The sequence below is a fragment of the Paramormyrops kingsleyae genome, chromosome 5 (genome assembly GCF_048594095.1).
Source record: "Paramormyrops kingsleyae isolate MSU_618 chromosome 5, PKINGS_0.4, whole genome shotgun sequence".
Taxonomy (NCBI): Eukaryota; Metazoa; Chordata; class Actinopteri; order Osteoglossiformes; family Mormyridae; genus Paramormyrops; species Paramormyrops kingsleyae.
In genome coordinates this window covers 35,063,779-35,077,492 of record NC_132801.1, presented here as the reverse complement: position 1 = coordinate 35,077,492, position 13,714 = coordinate 35,063,779, and the positions used below count along the sequence as shown (strand labels likewise).

Sequence of the window (13,714 nt, the reverse complement as noted above, 5' to 3'; positions counted from 1 at the left end):
GACGGACGCAACTTCCCAATAGTTGCGAAGTATTGTTGCCATTTTCGAATGTGCCTTACCGAGCGTTTTGCCTGTCTCCCGTCTCCCCCGCTTGTCCTGCCTGCCGTGTCCTGCCCTGCCGTTTCGCCTGCCCTACCTGCTCCTCGCCCCTCTTCGACCTGCCCGATCCCACCTGACCTGCCCTCCTGCTCCATCCTGCTCTGCTGCCCTGACGATCTTGCTCTTCGTCATCCCCCCGTCCCATCTATCTGTGTAGGTTTGACTCTCCTGGTGATCGACTTCCACCCGTGCCATGACTACTCTTCTGGATTTCCCTTCTGGCTTTGTTTGCACCCGGCTTTTCTAATAAAACATCAGTCTCCTGCATTACAAGGTTCACCTATTCCTTGGCAGCGGAGCTTAACATAATACTTTGCCTAACCATGGACCCCGCGGAGACCCAGAGGCTGCAATAGCAGGTGGCTCGTCTCCCAGCTCATGGAGGAACAAACTGGTCAGGTAGATTTACTGGCTTCCCCGCCGCAAGCGTCATGCCCCAGTTCCAGTCGCCATGCAATGCGGCTTGTACATAGAAGAATATCCGGAACGCTTCACAGAGGAGACGGCAAGGGTGCGATTCATCATCTCGCTCTTTACCGGGCATGCGCAACACTGGGCTACCACGCTGTGGATGGATGACAGCCCCCTCCTGGAATCAGCGCGTGATTTCCAGCAGGCGTTTAAAGGCATATTTAATCATCCCGCCGTCGGACACAGCTTGGGTGAGAGATTGATTTAAAACAGGGACCTCGAACAGTTGCTGAATTTGTGTTGGAGTTCCGGACTATCGCAACTGGGCTTTGTTGGCCGGAGGACGTCCTTCGGATCTTATACCGTCGCGCGTTAAACCCAGAGGTACAAGATGAACTGACTTCACGTGGCTCCACCCTCTCCTTTGAGGACTACATCGGGCTGTCAGTGACAATCGATAACAGCATCAGAGAACACCGACGCCCCCGCCTGACGGCCGTGCCTACCCCGCTAGCTGTCCTAGAGGAGACTCCGGAGCCTATGCAGCTAGGACACGCCCCACTCTCCATTGCTGAATGACACCGCTGCACGAACCAGGGGCTGTGCTTGTATTGTGGAGAGGCGGGACACGTCCTGCGCACCTGCCCCATCTGGCCATCTCGCCCTGAAGCCCACATGAAGGCAGGCATATGTTGGCAGTTCACTCGTGCAGGTTCCAATACTAGTTAGCGGTCCAGGAGAGAGATACCACACATGTGTATTGGTAGACTCCAGGGCTACTGTTAACTTTTTGGACCTCAAGCTAGCACATCGACTTGTGCTTCCTTTACTGGTGTTCTTTAACCCCGCCTGGGTGCTGGGGGTGAGTGGGGAACCACTCTCAGGAGGGCAAGTGACACACCATACAGGCCCAATCACTCTGCAAGTGGGCATGTTCCATGTCGAGACCCTCGACTTCCTGGTCCTTCCCAAGGCTAAGGATCCCATAATTCTCGGACACCCCTGGCTACGGAAACACAATCCTCGCATCGACTGGAGGACAGGTGAGCTGACAGCCTTGTCATCCCAGTGTTTTCCACGATGTATAGCATTGCCTTGCTATGCTTCTTCTGTCAAGAGCCCCGAACCCGAGGACCTCACCCAGATCCCGACCGAGTACTCCACCTACAAAGACGTCTTCAGTAAGGCACTTTCCTTCAGATTACCCCCCCCACAGGCACTGTGACTGTGCCATTGACCTCCTCCAAGGGGCGCACCTTCCGAAGGGCCACCTATACTCCCTGTCAGTGAAGGAGGAGGAGGCCATGGAGACGTTCGTACAAGAGGCCCTCAAACAAGGTATTATCCGTCCTTCCACGTCACTAGTTACTGCAGGATTCTTTTTTGTCAAGAAGAAGGATGGGGGTCTCCGCCCAAGCATTGATTATAGAGCACTTAACGCCATCACCGTGAAACAGCAATAGCCCCTCCGGAAAGCACAGGTCTTCACCAAACTAGACCTCCGTAGTGCTTACAATCTGGTACAGATACGCAAGGACGACAAATGGAAAACATCCTTCATCACCGGCACGGGCCAATATGAGTACCAGGTAATGCCGTACGGGCTAGCTAATAGTCCTTCCGTCTTTCAGTCCTTCATGAACACCATCTTTAGAGATATGATAGACCGATTTGTGGTAGTGTACATAGACGACATCCCGATTTACTCCTCCTCAGCATATCTCTCAGCATATCATCCATGTACGTCAGGTACTCTAGAGGTTGCGCGAGTACAACCTCTGTGCTAAAGGAGAAAAGTGCGAGTTTCACCAAACCCAGGTACAGTTTTTTGGGTACGTCGTCCGGCCTGGAGAGGTAGCCATGGATGAGAAGAAAGTGACCACTATCCAGCAATGGGCGCATCCTTGCACCATCAAAGAACTGCAGAGATTTTTAGGATTTGCTCATTTCTACTGCCGATTTATTCGCAGTTTCAGCCAGGTCGCTGCACCCCTCACCTTGCTTACCCGAGGTTCAGGCACCCAGCTGATGGGGACGTCAGAAGCTGAAGCCGCCTTCCGACTTCTGAAACAGGCCTTCTGCTCCACCCCCGTGCTCCAACAATCCTGTCCAGAGAACCCCTTCGAGGTGGAGGTAGATGCCTCGGAAGCTGGGATAGGAGCCATTCTGATCCAGCGAAACCCGGTAACCGGCCATCGACACCCCTGCACCTTTCAATCGAAAAAACTGACCTCAGCTGAGCGTAATTATGTTGGAGATCGGGAATTGTTAGCTATTAAACTGGCGTTGGAAGAATGGAGGCACTAGTTAGAGGGAGCAAATCATCCTTTTCAAGTGTTCAAAGACCACAGGAACCTCGAGTACCTGCAGAAGGCTAAACGGCTGAACCTGCGCCAAGCACGTTGGACTAAGTTCTTTGCTCGGTTTTTACAGTAAGTTACCTCCCGGGAAAGAAAAACATAAAGGCAGATGCTCTCTCTCGTCAGTTTGATCCACCAGAGGCTGACTCCCACACTGAACCCGTATTGTCACCTACCTCCTTTGCCGCGCCCGTCACCTGGTCGTTGGAAGAGATGATCCAGACCACCAATGAACACTCGGTCCCTCCACCGGAATGCCCAGCAAGACGGTTGTACGTTCCCCGCCTTCACCGCCCAGCTGTACTCAGATGGGTACACACTTCACCCAGCTCTGGACATCCTGCTGTCTCAGCCACACAGCGATTGGTGGCCCGGAGGTATTGGTGGCCGGGCTGGAGAATGGCAATTGAGAGTTATGTCACCTCCTGTCCCCAGTGCTCCCAATTGAAGTCGTTCCATCAACCTCCAGCCGGTCTACTCCAGCCCTTACCAGTACCTTCGTGTCCTTGGTCCCACATGGCTATGGATTTCATCACTGATTTTCCCAATTCTAAAGGTAACACCATTGTACTAATCATCGTCGACCGTTTCTCCTAGATGAGTCGCCTTGTCGCACTCCCCAAGCTCCCAAATGCTGCAGAATTCGCCGAGATCCTCATTGCCTGGATCTTTCGGTACTATGGGTTCCCGGAGGAGTCTCCGATAGGGGCCCTCAGTTCACCTCCCGGGTATTCAAAGCCTTGCGTTCCAAACTAAACATTTCCCTCAGCTTCACTTCAGCCTATCACCCCGAGTCCAACAGCTTAGGTGAACGCACTACTCAGGAGGTGTCAAAAGCCCCCCGACTTCTTTGCAAAGACAAACCCGCCGATTGGGCAACACACCTCGTCTGGGCCGAATATGTTCTGAATTCCCATTTGAATCTTGTCACTGGTATGTCACCCTTTCAGTGTGTTTTGGGATATTCTCCACCTCTCTTCCTCTGGAAGGCTGTGGCTGGAGACATGCCCCAGGTGGAGGAATGGTACCGTGGGGCCAAAGCAGCATGGCAACGTGCCCAACAAGCCCTTTCCAACTAAGCCACCCGACAGAAAGCCCAGGCCGATAAGCGATGATGACCAGCACCACCTTATTGTGTACAACAACAAGTCTGGCTGTCCACCTGCAACTTAAAGTTGCCATCGTGCCATAAGTTGTCCGCCCGGCTCATTGGACCCTTCAAAATTGTGCGAAAGGTTGGACCCAATTCCTTCCGTTTATCGCTCCCTAGCATGTATTGCGTCTGCCCCACGTTCCATTCCTCTCTCCTTAAACCTGTGCGGTACAGTCCGGTTCATTCCCCAACAGAAGTTGCAGTTCCACCACCCCCCACGGTTCAAGATGGCTCCCGGATCTACCAGGTCCAGTCTCTCCTGGATTCTTGGCGCCGGGCAGGGATGCTACAGTATCTGGCGGACTGGGAGGCCTTTGGTCCGGAAGAACGGTCCTGGGTGCCTAGATCAGACATACTAGACCAGGACCTGATTATGGACTTCCATTGTCAGTACCCATCCAAACCGGCTCCAAGGCCCTGGGGTCGCCCATGGCTCCCTTCTCGGCCTCCAGAAGGCGGCCGTCAGGGGGGAGGGGGGGTACTGTCATGCCCACGGGGGCAGGGCAGCACAGCGGCGAACAATCGGTGCCTAATCAGCGCACTACTTAGACGGACGCAACTTCCCAATAGTTGCGAAGTATTGTTGCCATTTTCGAATGTACCTTACCGAGCGTTTTGCCTGTCTCCTGTCTCCCCCGCTTGTCCTGCCTGCCATGTCCTGCAATGCTGTTTCGCCTGCCCTGCCTGCTCCTTGACCTGCCCGATCCCACCTGACTTGCCCTTCTGCTCCGTCCTGCCCTGACGAACCTGCTCCTTCTCCCTCGTCGTCCCCCCGTCCCGTCTGTGTAGGATTGACTCTCCCGATGATCGACTTCCGCCTGTGCCACGACTACTCTTCTGGATTTCCCTTCTGGCTTTGTTTGCACCCGGCTTTTCTAATAAAACATCAATCTCCTGCATTACGGGGTTCGCTTATTCCTTGGCAGTGGAGCTAAACACATACAGTGGTACTGTACCTCAGTTCTCTAACTCATTAGAAGTGAAATTTCTTAAAAGTCAAACCAACCACTTTGAAAAAAAATTACGTAGAACTCGATCTGATTCTCAGAAGTCAAACCATGAATAGCGACCTAAGATAACTTGTACGCGCGGGGAAATGAGTCACGCGGCACGTCTCTCAGCGGAAACAAAGGGTAATGCTTCAGTCTCAGCCTCGCATTCGCTGTGATAGCATCGTGCATGTTTACACTAGCTGAATAAATATATTTAGACAGTAAAAACACATTTAGACAATGTTAGACAGTAACAGTAATTATATAATAAAATAAATTCAAAAATAAAGATTTCTTATTAATTATTTAAACATTAATAATAAACCATTAATACATTTAATTATAATAATATTGTTGTGCCCAGCAGGGACGGAACGGAGATAAAGGCGCAGATGTCAGGGTATTGGGGAATACGGGGTTTAATTACAGGTAAGGCAGGCAAAACGCAGACGGACAATACAATGACCGGACTGGGGAAACAAACTGAAATGCAGACTAAATACAGAGGACTAATGACAACAACCAGAAACAGCTGATCACATGGGGAATCCACACGGGGTTAACGAGGGGGTGTGGCACACGGAAGGGCCGGATGATCGGGGCATGACACATTGTTTTTTTTTTAACTTTACACATTGTTTGGATACATTTATTTTCTTACTTTAAAGATTACTGTTTTGATAAATGTGCTTAGATGTGTTTAGTACAGTATATGCTTTTCTTGTTTTGTCCGGTTCATTTTGTGTTTAAATGCTAAAAAAAAAACATATTTCGGTGTAATTTTTTGGAGCCGGGGAACCAATTAATTGGTTTTTCATTATTTCTTATGGCAGGGGTTGCAAATCTTATCCCCAAAGGGCCGGTGTGTATGCGGGTTTTCGCTGCAACTCCCTAATTAGATTACTAATTAGAGGACTGATTGGCTGAAGAGTCCTCACACCTGGGTTTGAACAGCTGACCTACAGGTTATTCCAAAAACCTGCATAGACACCAACCCTTTGCGGATAAGATTGGCCACCCCTGTCTTATGGGGAAAAATCGATCAGAACTCGAAATTTTTAGGATTCGGTCTGGAATTCTGAATGGATTAATTTCGAGTTCTGAGGTACCACTGTATAAGAAAATAGCTGTCTTTTGTCCATCTTTAATTTTTGAATGAGCATCAGATAAGCTATCTGCTATCTCCACATGAAATGTATTAATACTTAAAATTGATGTACCCATTAATTTTAGTTTCTAATACTACAAAATTATGCTTAAAGCCATCTATATGGGCAGTAAGTGTATAATTGCTCAGTAAAAATGCAGTTTAACATATATATATATGAATGTAGCAGGTGGAGCTGCATTGATCGTGCGGGAGGCTTGGTGGTATGTCAATATTGCAATATTGCAGGAGCTGTATGGTTGTTCAGACTCCCATGTGGCTTTACAGGAGACCTTTTTCTCCCGACGGCAACAGGAAGGGGAAACTTTGCATGAGTTTTCCCTTGCCTTGATGGGTCTTATGGAGTTGGTACGGCAGTGTGCCCCTGATGGGATGCCTAAAGCTGAGGGGTTGTTGCGTGACCAATTTGTGGAGTATGTTCTGGATGGAGCTTTACAACATGAACTGAAACAGTTTGTGCGGCGACAACCTACCACTACATTGTTCGATGTTAGACACAAGGCAATTCGCTGGGAGCGTGAAAGGTTGCCCAGAGGGATTAGGGGCCAGAGTCATTCCGTCCCAGCTGTGCTGGGTTATCAGTATGGAGTTAACAGCAGTCCGCGTGTGACTGTTGCCTCGCCACAGGTGTCTGAGCTGGGTGAAGTGAAGGAGATGTTGCGATTGCAACAGGAGCAGCTTAGTCAGCTTACACAAAGGATTTCTGGTCTGCAGAGCTCTTATCAGCGTAGTCTTGCCCCTCCCACAAGATCTTATTTGTAGACGATGTCAACAGGCTGGTCATATCACCAGGGACTGTGATGGTGTTCGGGCGTCTCGCCAGCCATTGCCTGTATCTAGTCAATCAGCAGCTGTGCATTCTCATCCCACGTCATCATCGGGAAACTAGCGCCTGCCGAGCCTGGGAGCCATAGTTCGGGGGGTGCTGTTGTTCGCTCAAACGTAGGCTCTGGAAGGTTGGAGGACCTGTCTACTCTGGTTTCAGCATGCCCACATTTAGATGTGAAGATAGGCAGAGCCCCGGCTCCGTTGCTTAGTAGACACCGGATCCGCGGTTTCTTTCAAACTTATTTTGAGTCGAGTGGTCAAGAGAGGCTACAGTCTTGTCATTGGCTATAGTTGAGGGCAGCTAACAGATTGTCAATCCCTTATATTGGTTATTAGGAGTTGGAGGTCGAGCTTTGTGGGAAGGTGATGCCTCGGTGCGGGGTGCTAGTGGTTAAGGATCCCCCTGGTGGTGCCGTGCTTCAGGCTCCTGGTGTTTTGGGGATGAATATTATGTCTAGGCGTTACCACGAGCTTTTTGGGCAATATGGTTTGTCCCTGTTTGATTTCCCCTCTGTTGTGGCAGCCCCAGGCCCCATTGCGCAGGCATTGCAACAATGTCATCAGGGCAGTGTGAAGATGGAGTCGGGTATACCTGGTAAGGTTAAGGTGTGTGGTGGGAAGGCCTGTTGAATCCCGGGTGGGGCGATGAAGATTGTTCCAGATACATATTCAGAGCAGTATTTGAATTCTATCGTACTGTATGAGCCTTGTGACTCTGGCCTTCCAGCAGGATTGATTGCCTCTCCTGCTTTAGTTCAAGTGGAGAGAGGCACTGCTTACATCCCTATTGTGAATGTGGGCTCTATAGATGTGCTTCTCTATCCCCGTACGGTGGTTGGTACTCTGGCCAAGGTTAGGGTCATCAGTTTGCCCGCAGGGGTTATGGAGGTGCCATCTACAAGGGCCACGGTGGCTGATCAGTCTGTTTCTGGCCTTGTGCCAGAGCAGATAGATGCTGTGGATCTGTCCCTCTTGTCTGTTGAAGGACAGAGCAAGGTGAAGGCGCTCCTTCATAGGTATTTTTCTGTTTTTTCAGCTCACGAGGGAGACTTGGGTTGCACGGATCTGATTGAACATGAGATCCCGTTGTTGGACGAGATCCCTGTTTGGCAGCACTATAGGCGCATTCCATGCAGTTTCTGATTATGAGGTTGTTAAGGAGCATATCAATCAGTTGTTGGAGGCGCAGGTGGTCCGGGAAAGTAGAAGTCCTTACGCATCTCCTATCGTATTGGTGCGGAAGAAGGATGGCAGTTTCCGTCTGTGTTCATTATAGACAGTTGAACAGTAAGACCCGGAAAGATGCCTTTCCGCTCCCTCGCATCGAGGAGTCCCTCGATGCTTTGACAGGTGCCCGCTGGTTTTCCACTATGGATTTGGCCAGGGGGTACAATCAGGTTTCGGTTTCTGAGGCTGATCGACCTAAGACTGCGTTTTGCACCCCCTTTGGTTTATTTGAATGGAACCATATGCCCTTCGGCCTCTGCAATGCTTCTAGTACGTTTCAGAGGCTGATGCAGAGGGTTTTTGGTGATGAACAATACCAGTCTTTGCTTTTATATTTGGATGATATAGTCGTCTATTCCTCCACGGTAGATAAGCATTTGGAGAGGCTGGAGGTGGTATTGTGCAGACTACAGCTGGAAAATCTTAAAGTAAAATTGGCTAAATGTGCCGTTTTTCAGCAGGAGGTGTGTTATTTGGGGCATGTGATTTCCAGGGAGGGTGTTGCTACCGATCCTGGTAAGATTGAGGCAGTAGCCCGTTGGCCGTGTCCATCCACTATTTCCAAATTGTGATCGTTCCTTGGCTTCGCCAGTTACTACCGTCGGTTTGTGGAGGGGTTTGTCAGGTTGGCGTCCAAGTTGGATGGAGCGAAGTCAAAGAGATCAGGGTGCAGCCTCATCGGGCATTGGAGTGAGGAATGTCACCATAGCTTTGAGGAACTCAAGGCTAGGCTTACCACTACACCTGTGCTTGCTTTTGCTGATTTCACTCTGCCCTTCATTTTGTAGGTGGATGCCAGCCATGGTGGCCTTGGAGCCGTGTTATCTCAGGTGCAGGAAGGAAAGGTGAGGCCGGTCGCCTACGCCCCGCGGAGCATAACATGGGCAATTATAGCTCCATGAAGTTGGAGTTTTTGGCACTTAACTCTCTGGGGTCCAGTATGTCGTCGGCGACATCGTGTACTTTTCGCGTCTATTTCAGTTTATATCTCGCTGAAATCTTAATGTAGAATCATGAAAAAAACGCTGGCTAAATCCGTAATCTGTCTTCTTTTCAAAACGTCCATTGTCGGAAGTATTAAAGTTTTTTTAATTAGGTTAAATCGGCAAAAAAGTAAACCATGTCATCTTACTTTGTTTTACCTGAATCGGGGGCGTGTAGTACCGTTCTCACCCGAAGATCGCTATTCACATTCTAAATAGCCGCATTAGCGCGTATTCAAATCGCATTCGCATGGTAATTTGATTAACAGTGCAACGGTGAAACGTGATCCAGATACATCCCCTTCAGCGCCATAAAAGGGGGTTGGGGACGTGGCCAGGTGACAATAGCTCATTCATACACATGAAAGTTGCTACATATTCAATGAAAGGAGCCAGAAATAGTGACATGAGTTAGGTTTTTCTTATTTATTTATCCAAATGAATGTTGCATCTACACCATTTAGTCATCTTCATGTAGCCAAGACTTTGGGGATCAGATATCTGGGATCAAAACAAACTGCCAGCATTACTTACTATGTACTTTTATAATGTTTCTGCAAGTGTTCCAAACTGCATTTTGCAATGTCTATACTTTGATGTCAAATTTCAAACTTAACAAAAATCTGACATATTTACAATATATATTAAAATAAAGATGAGTGTAATGGCAAAACAAATATATAAGAAATAATTTATTTGCCATGAATTAAGTTTATGATATTTGAAGAAATGTGTGATCATGCCCCAGTCAGTGAAAGTGTGTTTCCTACCCCTAGACCCCAAAGGGTTAAGTGGGCAATGGCTGAGAAGTTCAGGGAGTACCTGTTGGGTCATAAGTGTATTGTTTATACTGACAACAACCCTCTCAGTCATCTGTCCACTGCCAAGTTGAGTGCTACCGAACAACGGTGGGCAGCACAGCTTGCCTATTTCGATTTTGAAATAAAGTATCGTTCTGGGAAGAGTAATAGGAATGCTGATGCATTGTCCCAACAGCACTCTCCTGGTGTACAAGATTTGAAGGCCATGCTACCTGGCATCCCACTCCCAAAGCCTTTGGAGCAAGTTTTGTAGCCAGTAATGGCTGAAGTAGTGCAAGTGGCTGTTGTAGCCTTGCTGTATTGTTCACCTGATTTTCAGGCGCTGCAGGAAGTTGATCCGGTGATCCAGAAGGTCTTGGCCTTCTGGCAGCAAGGGCGACGTCCGAATAGCGAGGAGCGTAAGCAGTTGTGTTCTTCGGTTTTAGCATGTCTCCAGCAGTGGGACCGCTTGGTAGAGCAGGATGCCATTTTATTTTGCCAGGTCTTCCGTCCTGATGGCGTGGAGGCCATGTTGCAATTGCTGTTACCCCAGGCCTTAAGGGAGGATGTTTTGATGGAGGTGCATCAGAGGAATGGACACCAGGGGGTGGAACAGACGTTAGATTTGTTGCGTCAGCGATGCTATTGGCCAGGAATGTCTTCTGACGTGTTCAACTGGTGTCAGGCTTGTGAAAGGTTGCCAAGGACACCCAACCCATGGCTTGTAGTCAGGGTTCGAAATTAACACCCGCCAACCCGTGCGGGTTAAAAATCATTTTGGCGGGTATTGATAAAAAATTACCAGCCAGTTTGGCCGGTGATGCATGAACCAATCAGAGACGCTCTGGGTCGTTTGTCCCCTCCGTCCTACATTTCACATGAACACTACACTACGGGTGACTTTTAGATACCTTTGGCAGCAGCTCGCAGATACTGTACGCTTCGGTTTGCGGGTCCAATCAACAACGAGAGCACGAAAATACAAACAAGAAATAGGAAATATCGGATCAGCAAAGAGGACTGAGCTGGACAGCGAAATAAGCTAAAATCAAAATGCTGCGGTGGTTAGGACAGACGTCAGGATCAGGAAGAGGTGAGAAGAGGAAGGAGGCAGAAGATGAAAATGTTGACAGAGCGTGCGAAACAAAGAGAAGGAAGTTTAATTGTAAATGGCAGACAGGTCGTCATTGGCTAGTGTTTGATAGTAAAAATGCGGTCATGTTTTGTCAGATTTGCCGTGAGTACGCGAAAGAAAAAAATAAAACTAACAGTTTCGTGGTGGGGACCAGTAATTTTAAAATCGAGGCAGTAAAGGACCACGAGAAAGCTCGAAGTCACCAGGAGAGCCTTCAAATAAAAACCGCTAAGACGGTTCCCGTTGAAGACAGTGTTGCGGGGAGAAGCCTCACTTCACTGAAGACTTTGGAGTTGGAGAAGATGCAGCTTCTTTTTAGAAATGCCCATGCCATCGCAAAAAAGGGCAGACCTTTTACCGACTTCGCATGGATGTGTAAGTGAATCGACCATTTTATTTACATGTTCAGAATCAGTGCATTTAAAATGATAGAGTGACGTACATGCTATGACAGAGGAAATGTTAGGTTTGATTATTTTATTTTTTTTAAAAACCTCACTAAAAAGTAAATATACTCTGTAGGCAGTAACATTGGTGTTATTCACATGATAATTAATTGTTGAGTCCCTCTCTGACCTCCTGAAAACCCAGTTGTGCTCTCCTGACATCAAAGACTTTGATCCAACCAAAGCCATTAGCATCTGGCATGCTGACAGTTTGCGCAGACGCAGGCCTGAGTTTGTGCGCAAAAACATAACAAAAGAAACTTCAGATTCAGAGGAAGAAATGAGTTCAGAGAGCTCTGAAGATATTTGAGATGTTTCCATCCAACTTGGAAATGATGAAGATGTATAGTTAAGTTTATAACAGTTTATAACTGTATAGTTTGTTGTGTGTATTGCACTTTCTGTGCGTTTTTCATGCACTGTTAATAAAATGATCAAATTTTCATTCAGTGGCATTCATAATCTCTTATTTTCACCACGTAAAAACTTGTCTAATGGAAATTCTGATTGGCTGTTAACTTCAGAAATTTACCAGCCACTTTGGCTGGTGATCAAAAAAGTTCATTTCGAACCCTGCTCGTAGTTATATGGGGCATTTGTTGGCTTCTTGCCCTAACGAGGTCCTTGCGATAGATTTTACGGTGTTGGAGCCAACTTGTGATGGGGTTGAGAATGTCTTAGTTATGACTGATGTCTTCAGTAAATACACGTTGGCTGTGGCCACTTTGGACCAACGTGCTGTTACCGTGGCTCAGGTGTTAGTGACCAAGTGGTTCTCGAAGTTTGGTGTCACTGCTCGGCTACATTCAGATCAGGGCCGGAATTTTGAGAGTTCTCTTATCCAGGAGTTGTATGTTCTTTATGGCATTGAGAAATCATGTACTACACCATATCATCCGGCTGGAAATGGCCAATGTGAGCGGTTCAACCAGACCCTCCACAATCTACTGCGCACCCTTCCGAATTCTCAGAAGCGGGATTGGAGTTCCTGTTTCCTACAACTTTTGTATTTGTATAACACCACACCTCACCCAACTGTTGGGGAGTCCCTCTTCTTTTTAATGTTCGGGCAGGAGCCACGGCTCCCAGTGGATTTTCTGCTGGGTCGAGTCCAGGAACCAGTTAAGGGTACTGTCCGTGACTGGATTCAGAAACATCAGACCTGGTTGCAGATTGCTTTTGAAGGTGCCTGAGACAGGTTGCGAGTGGCAGCAGAGCGCCGAAAGGAAAAGCATGATCGGCATGTCCGAGGGGCTCCTTTGAAGCAAGGTCAGTTGGTGAGGTTGCAGGATTTCAGTGTAAGAGGGCGTCATAAGATCCAGGATTGGTGGGGGTCGCTGCTGTACAGAGTGGTACGGGCACCAAGAGATGGTGGTGCTGTGTACAGCATTGCCCCTGTAGATGACCAGACAGGTGCACTGTTCCTTACTAAAAGATGTAGTTGGGGATAGGGCTCCAAGATGTGTTTTGAGGTCCCCTGCTTCTGTGGCGGGGGAGTCTCAAGTCAAGAGTGTGTCAGAAGGCGGAGGGGACTTGTGGGTTTTGCAGTATGAGGGTCCCCAGAGGGCTGATACTCAAGGGGTGGTGGTAAATCGGACTATCCCATCTTCATAGCCCTCACAATCTGAATTGACCTCTGGGGGGCTGGGTTCAGTAGAGGCCCCGGCAGTGTTAATAAGGGAGGTACCATCTTCTCCTCCAGCTGTTGCTCATCCTGGCCCTAGTGAAGTGGTAATGCGATGGACCTCACGGTTGACAGCCGGTCACCATTCCAACGTTCACCATCTCCTACGGTCTGTACAAGGTATGGCCCAGGTGGTTGGAAATTCATGGGGTTCTGGTCTACCTATTCCATTATTTTAGACCTTGGGACTAGTTGCGAATGGGTTCATTGTCGGGACGACGATGCATTTGGGGGAGGGGGGGGTGGTGGAATGTAGCAGGTGGAGCTGCGTTGATCACGCGGGAGGCGTGGTGATTTGTCAATTATCCACTTGAGGGCACATAATATAAGGCTTTGGTGCCCAGTGGGGGGGATTCCCTGACTTATCGGCGTTTGATTCTGTTCGTTTCTGGGTTGCTCTATCCCCTCCGACTCATGGTAAAGCAGTG

The 13,714-nt window shown here is 48.5% G+C and overlaps 1 pseudogene; it reads left to right on the top strand.

The window, feature by feature from the left end:
• The first annotated feature begins 3,099 nt into the window (after window positions 1–3,099).
• On the top strand, window positions 3,100–10,662 carry LOC111858246 (uncharacterized; annotated as a pseudogene).
• The last annotated feature ends 3,052 nt before the right edge of the window (window positions 10,663–13,714 follow it).